The following is a 9675-nucleotide window of genomic DNA, read 5'->3' on the forward strand; positions in this document are numbered from 1 at the left end:
AATCTAGTAAATTTATAGAGGAGACTTGACCTCTGACAGTCTATGGGGTTGCTATGGTTACTCACTGATTAGATGAGGAACACCTGCTGCGCGCACACTTTGGAGACAAAAACTGGTTTCAGACCAACCCTCAAACAAAAGCTTCTAACTCAAAATCTATAAGTCGTATCTGAGAAATGAACACATTGTGAGAATCACAAGACTTTGGCCGACGTACACATATGTTTATATTTAATAAGAGTTAAGAAATGAGACCGTAAGGGCGATTTAGAAATTTAGTTTTCTCATCAGGAATCTTTTTTGGTGATCTCCATTGAAGTCCATTCAAAAGTTAGAGGGTGCTGCTCTAGCGCCACTCTTCAAACAAATGTTTGTAACTCAAAAACTATAAGTCCTATCTGAGAAATGAAAACATTTTGAGAATCTCAAGACTTCCACGAACGTACAGATATGTTTTGGCGGGAGAGAGTTCAGAAATGAGACCGTGGGAGCGAGTTAGAAATTTTTCTTCGTATTTCTCCTTTTCTGACTTTTTTTCCCAAAATTAACATGGGAGTCAATGGAGAGGTGAGACCGGAAAAGATTTCTCGGTAAATTGACTCAGCCTAAACTACTGGACCGAGAGATGTCAGAGTGGCATGTGTGCGTAGGAAACAAACTCTACTTTCACCAGATGTAAAAATCATGTCTGTCGGACTCCGTTTGTGGCTAGGAGAAGTGTTTAAAGACAAAAAAAGTGGCTGAAAAACGCCCGTTTTTGGCCACTCGCTCTTTTGAGAAAGCGAGCTTTAGTCCCATTCGTCGATTTTGGCCACGTTTTCGCGATTTTTGAGCGAACTACTGGACGAAATTCTTAGAAAAGTCATAGCACAGGATTCGACGTAATTCCGCATCGTATTTTATAGGTCTCGAGTATGTGCGATGAAATCTGCGGGAGGAGTAGCGGGACGAAATTTTGGGAAGAAGAAATAAGAATAACTAGAAAATCTCTCCTGCCGAGACATTTTGAATGGGTGCCTTGTGCTCGTCGCCGATGCTCGCGCACAGAGAGACACATATTATCCAGGTTTACATGAAATCCAATTTTAGAGAGACATTACGTTTAAAAGAGAGAGAGACAGTGAGAGTGAAAGACATTACCAAAAGCTGCTTGATTTTATAAACATACATCATCCAGGTCAGTGACAGACTTGACCAATTTCAGAGACAGAGAGAAACCATGTTATAAGGTCTGATCACCATCCATGGCATTTAATCTTAAAAATTCAGCCACTTTCAGGCTTCCTGGGAACATTCTGTAACTATTTGTGGATTTTATTTTGAAAATCCAGACTCCTTCAAGCATCCTGACAACATCCCGCAACTATCTGGGGGTTTTATTTTGAAAGTCCAGACTTTTTTGGGCTTTTTAGGAACATCCCTTAACCATCTGGGGATTTTATTTTGAAAATCCAGCATCTCTTAGGCTTCCTGGGAACATTCTGTAACTATTTGGGGTTTTTATTTTGAAAGTCCAGTGTCTTTCAGGCTTCCTGGAAACATTCTATAACTATTTGGGGGTTTTATTTTGAAAATCCAGCGTCTTTCACGGTTCCTTGGAACATTCTGTTACTATTTGGGAGTTTTATTTTGAAAGTCCACTCTTTTTCCGGCTCCCTGGGAACATCCTGTAAGCTTCTGGGGGTTTTATTTTGAAAATCCAGTGTCTTTCAGGCTTCCTGGAAACATTCTGTAACTATTTGGGGTTTTTATTTTGAAAATCCAGCATCTTTTAGGCTTCCTGGGATCATTCTGTAACTATTTGGGAGTTTTATTTTGAAAGTCCACTCTTTTTACGGCTCCCTGGGAACATCCTGTAAACATCTGGGGGTTTTATTTTGAAAATCCAGCATCTCTTAGGCTTCCTCAGAATATTCTGTAACTATTTGGGGGTTGTATTTTGAAAATCGAGCTTTTTTTTTACACTTCCTAGGAACATCCTGTAACTATTTGGGAGTTTTATTTTGAAAATCCACTCTTTTTCCGTCTAACTGGGAACATCCTGTAACCATCTTGGGGTTTTATTTTGGAAAACCAGGCTCATTACATGTTTCCTAGTAACATTCTATTACTATGGGGGCGCTTATTTCCAAAATAAAGGCTTTGTACAGACTTCCAGGTAATATCCAGTTACTATTGGGGGGGCTTATTTTCAAAATAAAGGCTCATTAGATGTTTCCTGGTAATATCCAGTTACTATTGGGGGGGTGGGGGGGCTTATTTATACGCTTAAACATAGGCTCTGTACATGTTTCCTTGCAATATGGGGGGATGGGGGGGCTTATTTTCAAAATAAAGGCTTTGTACAGTCTTCCTTGTGACATTCTATTACAATGGGGGAGGGTTGTTCATTTTTATATTCAAAGTAAAGACTCTGTATAGACTTCCTAGTAACATTCTGTTATAATGGGGGAGGGGGCTTATTTTCAAAATAAAGGCCCATTACATGTTCCTGGTAACATCCAGTTACTATGGGGGGGGTGGGGGGGCTTATTTTTACTTTTATTCATATGCTCCAAAAATTAGCAAAAACCACCACCCACACCCGGATTCGAACCCAGACTCACGTCACATGATCCGAGTGCCTTAACCACTGGGCCAAAGCGGATGGTGGCAAAAACTTTGAATCTAGTAAATTTATAGAGGAGACTTGACCTCTGACAGTCTATGGGGTTGCTATGGTTACTCACTGATTAGATGAGGAACACCTGCTGCGCGCACACTTTGGAGACAAAAACTGGTTTCAGACCAACCCTCAAACAAAAGCTTCTAACTCAAAATCTATAAGTCGTATCTGAGAAATGAACACATTGTGAGAATCACAAGACTTTGGCCGACGTCCACATATGTTTTTATTTCATAAGAGTTAAGAAATGAGACCGTAAGAGCGATTTAGAAATTTAGTTTTCTCATCAGGAATCTTTTTTGGACCTTGCCATTGAAGTCAATGAAAACGTTAGAGGGCGCTGCTCTAGCGCCACTCTTCAAACAAATGCTTGTAACTCAAAAACTATAGGTCCTATCTAAGAAATGAAAACATTGTGAGAATCCCAAGACTTCCACGAACGTACAGATATGTTTTGGCGAGAAAGGGTTCAGAAATGAGACCGTGGGAGCGAGTTAGAAATTTTTCTTGGTATTTCTCCTTTTCAGACTTTTTTCCAAAAATTAACATGGGAGTCAATGGAGAGGTGAGACCGGAAAAGATTTCTCGGTAAATTGACTCAGCCTAAACTACTGGACCGAGAGATGTCAGAGTGGCATGTGTGCGTAGGAAACAAACTCTACTTTCACCAGATGTAAAAATCATGTCTGTCGGACTCCGTTTGTGGCTAGGAGAAGTGTTTAAAGACAAAAAAAGTGGCTGAAAAACGCCCGTTTTTGCCGATTCTCTCTTTAGGGCGAGAGACCTTGAGTCCCATTCGTCGGTTTTGGCCGCGTTTTCGCGATTTTTGAGCGAATTATTGGACGAAATTCTTAGAAAAGTCATAGCACAGGATTCGACGTATTTCCGCATGTTTTTTTATAGGTCTCGAGTATGTGCGACGAAATCTGTGGGAGGAGTAGCGGGACGAAAATTTACGGAAGAAGAAATAAGAATAACTAGAAAATCTCTCCTGCCGAGACATTTTGAATGGGTGCCTTGTGCTCGTCGATGCCCGCGTTGCTTCGAACACAGAGACGCATATTATCCAGGTTTACGTGAAATCCAATTTTAGAGAGACATTACGTTTAAAAGAGAGAGAGAGAGAGAGAGAGACGGTGAGAGCGAAAGACATTTCCAAAAGCTGCTTGATTTTATAAACATACATGATCCAGGTCAGTGACAGACTTGACCAATTTCAGAGAGACAGAGAGAAACCATGATGTAAGGTCTTATCACCATCCATGGCATTTAATTTTTAAAATTCCCCCTCCTTCAGGCTTCTTCGGAACATCCTGAAACTATTTGGGGGTTTTATTTTGAAAATCCAGTGTCTTTCAGGCTTCCTGGAAACATTCTGTAGCTATTTGGGGGTTTTATTTTGAAAATCCAGCGTCTTTCAGGCTTCCTGGGAACATTCTGTATCTATTTGGGAGTTTTATTTTGAAAGTCCACTCTTTTACTGGCTCCCTGGGAACATCCTGTAACCATCTGGGGGTTTTATTTTGAAAATCCAGCGTCTTTCAGGCTTCCTGGGAACATTCTGTAACTATTTGTGGATTTTATTTTGAAAATCCAGCATCTTTCAGGCTTCCTGGGAACATTCTGTAACTATTTTGGAGTTTTATTTTGAAAATCCAGCATCTTTCAGGCTTCCTAGGAACATTGTGTTACTATCTGGGGGTTTTATTTTGAAAAACCAGCGTCTTTCAGGATTCCTGGGAACATTCTGTAACTATTTGGGGGTTTTGTTTTGAAAAACCAGCATCTTTCAGGATTCCTGGGAACATTCTGTAACTATTTGGGGGTTTTCTTTTGAAAATCCAGCATCTTTCTGGCTTCCTGGGAACATTCTGTTACTATTTGGGAGTTTTATTTTGAAAATCCAGTGTCTTTCAGGCTTCCTTGGAACATTCTGTAACTATTTGGGGATTTTATTTTGAAAGTCCACTCTTTTTCCGGCTCCCTGGGAACATCCTGTAACTATTTGGACATTTTATTTTGAAAGTCCAGCTTTTTTTAGGCTTCTTAGAAACATTCCTTAACAATTTGGGGATTTTATTTTGAAATTCTAGCTTTTTTTTACTCTTCCTAGGAACATCCTGTAACTATTTGGGAGTTTTATTTTGAAAATCCACTATTTTTCCAGCTCCCTGGGAACATCCTGTAACCATCTGGGGGTTTTATTTTGAAAAACCAGGCTCTGTACAGCTTTCCTGGTAGCATTCTATTACTATGGGGGGGCTTATTTCAAAATAAAGGCCATGTACAGACTTCCTGGTAACATTCTATTACAATGGGGGAGGGTTGTTTATTTTTATATTCAAAATAAAAGCCCATTACATGTTTTCTGGTAATATCCAGTTACTATTGGGGGGGTGGGGGGGCTTATTTATACACTTAAATATAAGCTCTGTACATGTTTCCTTGTAATATGGGGGGGTGGGGGGGCTTATTTTCAAAATAAAGGCTTTGTACAGACTTCCTGATAACATTCTATTACAATGGGGGAGGGTTGTTTATTTTTATATTCAAAATATAGGCTCTGTATAGACTTCCTAGTAACATTCTATTATAATGGGGGGGGGGCTTATTTTCAAAATAAAGGCCCATTACATGTTCCTGGTAACATCCAGTTACTATGGGGGGGTGGGGGGGCTTATTTTTACTTTTATTTATATGCTCCAAAATTTAGCAAAAACCACCAGCCACACCCGGATTCGAACCCAGACTCACGTCACATGATCCGAGTGCCTTAACCACTGGGCCAAAGCGGATGGTGGCAAAAACTTTGAATCTAGTAAATTTATAGAGGAGACTTGACCTCTGACAGTCTATGGGGTTGCTATGGTTACTCACTGATTAGATGAGGAACACCTGCTGCGCGCACACTTTGGAGACAAAAACTGGTTTCAGACCACCACTCAAACAAAAGCTTCTAACTCAAAATCTATAAGTCGTATCTGAGAAATGAACACATTGTGAGAATCACAAGACTTTGGCCGACGTCCACATATGTTTATATTTAATAAGAGTTAAGAAATGAGACCGTAAGAGCGATTTAGAAATTTAGTTTTCTCATCAGGAATCTTTTTTGGCCCTTGCCATTGAAGTCCATTCAAAAGTTAGAGGGTGCTGCTCTAGCGCCACTCTTCAAACAAATGCTTGTAACTCAAAAACTATAGGTCCTATCTAAGAAATGAAAACATTTTGAGAATCCCAAGACTTCCACGAACGTACAGATATGTTTTGGCGGGAGAGAGTTCAGAAATGAGACCGTGGGAGCGAGTTAGAAATTTTTCTTCGTATTTCTCCTTTTCTGACTTTTTTTCCCAAAATTAACATGGGAGTCAATGGAGAGGTGAGACCGGAAAAGATTTCTCGGTAAATTGACTCAGCCTAAACTACTGGACCGAGAGATGTCAGAGTGGCATGTGTGCGTAGGAAACAAACTCTACTTTCACCAGATGTAAAAATCATGTCTGTCGGACTTCGTTTGTGGCTAGGAGAAGTGTTTAAAGACAAAAAAAGTGGCTGAAAAACGCCCGTTTTTGGAAACTCGCTCTTTAGGACGAGAGACCTTGAGTCCCATTCGTCGGTTTTGGCCGCGTTTTTGCGATTTTTGAGCGAATTATTGGACGAAATTCTTAGAAAAGTCATAGCACACGATTCGACGTATTTCCGCATGTATTTTTATAGGTCTCGTGTATGTGCGATGAAATCTGTGGGAGGAGTAGCGGGACGAAAATTTACGGAAGAAGAACTAAGAATAATAAGCCCGAGCAATAATAATATAAGTGCCAATGCATTGCATGGGGCTTCGCCCCATGCAATGCATTGCCAGCTGGGGGCGGAGCCCCCAGCTGGCAAGGCACCCATAACTAGAAAATCTCTCCTGCCGAGACATTTTGAATGGGTGCCTTGTGCTCGTCGATGCCGGCGTTGCTTCGAACACAGAGACGCATATTATCCAGGTTTACGTGAAATCCAATTTCAGAGAGACATTACGTTTAAGAGAGAGACAGAGAGACGGTGAGAGCGAAAGACATTACCAAAAGCTGCTTGATTTTATAAACATGCATGATCCAGGTCGGTGAGAGACTTGACCAATTTCAGAGAGACAGAGAGAAACCATGTTTTAAGGTCTTATCACCATCCATGGCATTTAAATTTTAGAATTCAGCCTCCTTCAGTCTTCCTGTGAACATCCTGTAACTATTTGGGGGTATTATTTTGAATCTAGCATCTTTCAGGCATCCTGGGAACATTTTGTAAATAATTGGGGTTTTTATTTTGAAAATCCAGAATCCTTCGGGCTTCCTGGTAAGGTCTTGTCATCATCCAGGACTTTTATTTTGAAATAGAAGCATCTTTTAGGCTTCCTGGAAACATTCAGGAACTATTTGGGCGTTTTATTTTGAAAATCCAGCGTTTTTCAGGCTTCCTGGGAACATTCTGTAACTATTTGGGAGTTTTATTTTGAAAGTCCACTCTTTTTCCGGCTCCCTGGGAACATCCTGTAACTATTTGGGCATTTTATTTTGAAATTCAAGCTTTTTTTAGGCTTCTTAGAAACATTCCTTAACAATCTGGGGATTTTATTTTGAAATTCTAGCTTTTTTTTACTCTTCCTAGGAACATCCTGTAACTATTTGGGAGTTTTATTTTGAAAATCCACTATTTTTCCAGCTCCCTGGGAACATCCTGTAACCATCTGGGGGTTTTATTTTGAAAAACCAGGCTCTGTACAGCTTTCCTGGTAGCATTCTATTACTATGGGGGGGCTTATTTCAAAATAAAGGCTCATTACATGTTTCCTGGTAATATCCAGTTACTATGGGGGGGGATGGGGGGGCTTATTTATACACTCAAACATAGGCTCTGTACATGTTTCCTTGTAATATGGGGGGTGGGGGGGCTTATTTTCAAAGTAAAGGCTTTGTACAGTCTTCCTTGTGACATTCTATTACAATGGGGGAGGGTTGTTTATTTTTATATTCAAAATAAAGGCTCTGTATAGACTTCCTAGTTACATTCTGTTATAATGGGGGGGGGGCTTATTTTCAAAATAAAGGCCCATTACATGTTCCTGGTAATATCCAGTTACTATGGGGGGGGGGGTGGGGGGGCTTATTTATACACTTAAACATAAGCTCTGTACATGTTTCCTTGTAATATGGGGGGATGGGGGGGGCTTATTTTCAAAATAAAGGCTTTGTACAGACTTCCTGATAACATTCTATTACAATGGGGGAGGGTTGTTTATTTTTATATTCAAAATAAAGGCTCTGTATAGACTTCCTAGTTACATTCTGTTATAATGGGGGGGGGGCTTATTTTCAAAATAAAGGCCCATTACATGTTCCTGGTAATATCCAGTTACTATGGGGGGGGTGGGGGGGCTTATTTTTACTTTTATTCATATGCTCCAAAAATTAGCAAAAACCACCACCCTCACCCGGATTCGAACCCAGACTTACGTCACATGATCCAAGTGCCTTAACCACTGGGCCAAAGCAGATGGTGGCAAAAACTTTGAATCTAGTAAATTTATAGAGGAGACTTGACCTCTGACAGTCTATGGGGTTGCTATGGTTACTCAGTGATTAGATGAGGAACACCTGCTGCGCGCACACTTTGGAGACAAAAACTGGTTTCAGACCAACCCTCAAACAAAAGCTTCTAACTCAAAATCTATAAGTCGTATCTGAGAAATGAACACATTGTGAGAATCACAAGACTTTGGCCGACGTCCACATATGTTTATATTTAATAAGAGTTAAGAAATGAAACCGTAAGAGCGATTTAGAAATTTAGTTTTCTCATCAGGAATCTTTTTTGGTGATCTCCATTGAAGTCCATTCAAAAGTTAGAGGGTGCTGCTCTAGCGCCACTCTTCAAACAAATGCTTGTAACTCAAAAACTATAGGTCCTATCTAAGAAATGAAAACATTGTGAGAATCCCAAGACTTCCACGAACGTACAGATATGTTTTGGCGGGAGAGAGTTCAGAAATGAGACCGTGGGAGCGAGTTAGAAATTTTTCTTCGTATTTCTCCTTTTCTGACTTTTTTTCCCAAAATTAACATGGGAGTCAATGGAGAGGTGAGACCGGAAAAGATTTTTCAAAAAAATGTTCAAGCCTAAACTACTGAACCGACATATGTCAGAGTGGCATGTGTGCGTAGGAAACAAACTCTACTTTCACCAGATGTGAAAATCATGTCTGTCGGACTCCGTTTGTGGCTAGGAGAAGTGTTTAAAGACAAAAAAAGTGGCTGAAAAACGCCCGTTTTTGGCCACTCGCTCTTTTGAGAAAGCGAGCTTTAGTCCCATTCGTCGATTTTGGCCACGTTTTCGCGATTTTTGAGCGAACTACTGGACGAAATTCTTAGAAAAGTCATAGCACAGGATTCGACGTAATTCCGCATCGTATTTTATAGGTCTCGAGTATGTGCGACGAAATCTGTGGGAGGAGTAGCGGGACGAAATTTTGGGAAGAAGAAATAAGAATAATAAACCCGAGGAATAATAATATAAGTGCCAATGCATTGCATGGGGCTTCGCCCCATGCAATGCATTGCCAGCTGGGGGCGGAGCCCCCAGCTGGCAAGGCACCCATAATAAACCTGGAATGTTCGAGGAATAATAATATAAGTGCCAATGCATTGCATGGGGCTTCGCCCCATGCAATGCATTGCCAGCTGGGGGCGGAGCCCCATGCAATGCATTGCCAGCTGGCAATCCGCCCCCAGCTGGCTCCGCCCCCAGCTGGCAAGGCACCCATAATAAACCCGAGGGATAATAATATAAGTGCCAATGCATTGCATGGGGCTTCGCCATAATCTCTGAGGGCATCACACCAACATTTGCAACGGGACTTGCTGTGTTTGCAATCTACTACATACTCAACCTTCAGTATCAAGATGAGGAAGCCTGTACAAATGGTCGAACAAACTACCATTTTGGGTTCGGGAGGCAGACACGGTCAA

Source organism: Paralichthys olivaceus, chromosome 5, assembly GCF_024713975.1.
Source record: "Paralichthys olivaceus isolate ysfri-2021 chromosome 5, ASM2471397v2, whole genome shotgun sequence".
Taxonomy (NCBI): Eukaryota; Metazoa; Chordata; class Actinopteri; order Pleuronectiformes; family Paralichthyidae; genus Paralichthys; species Paralichthys olivaceus.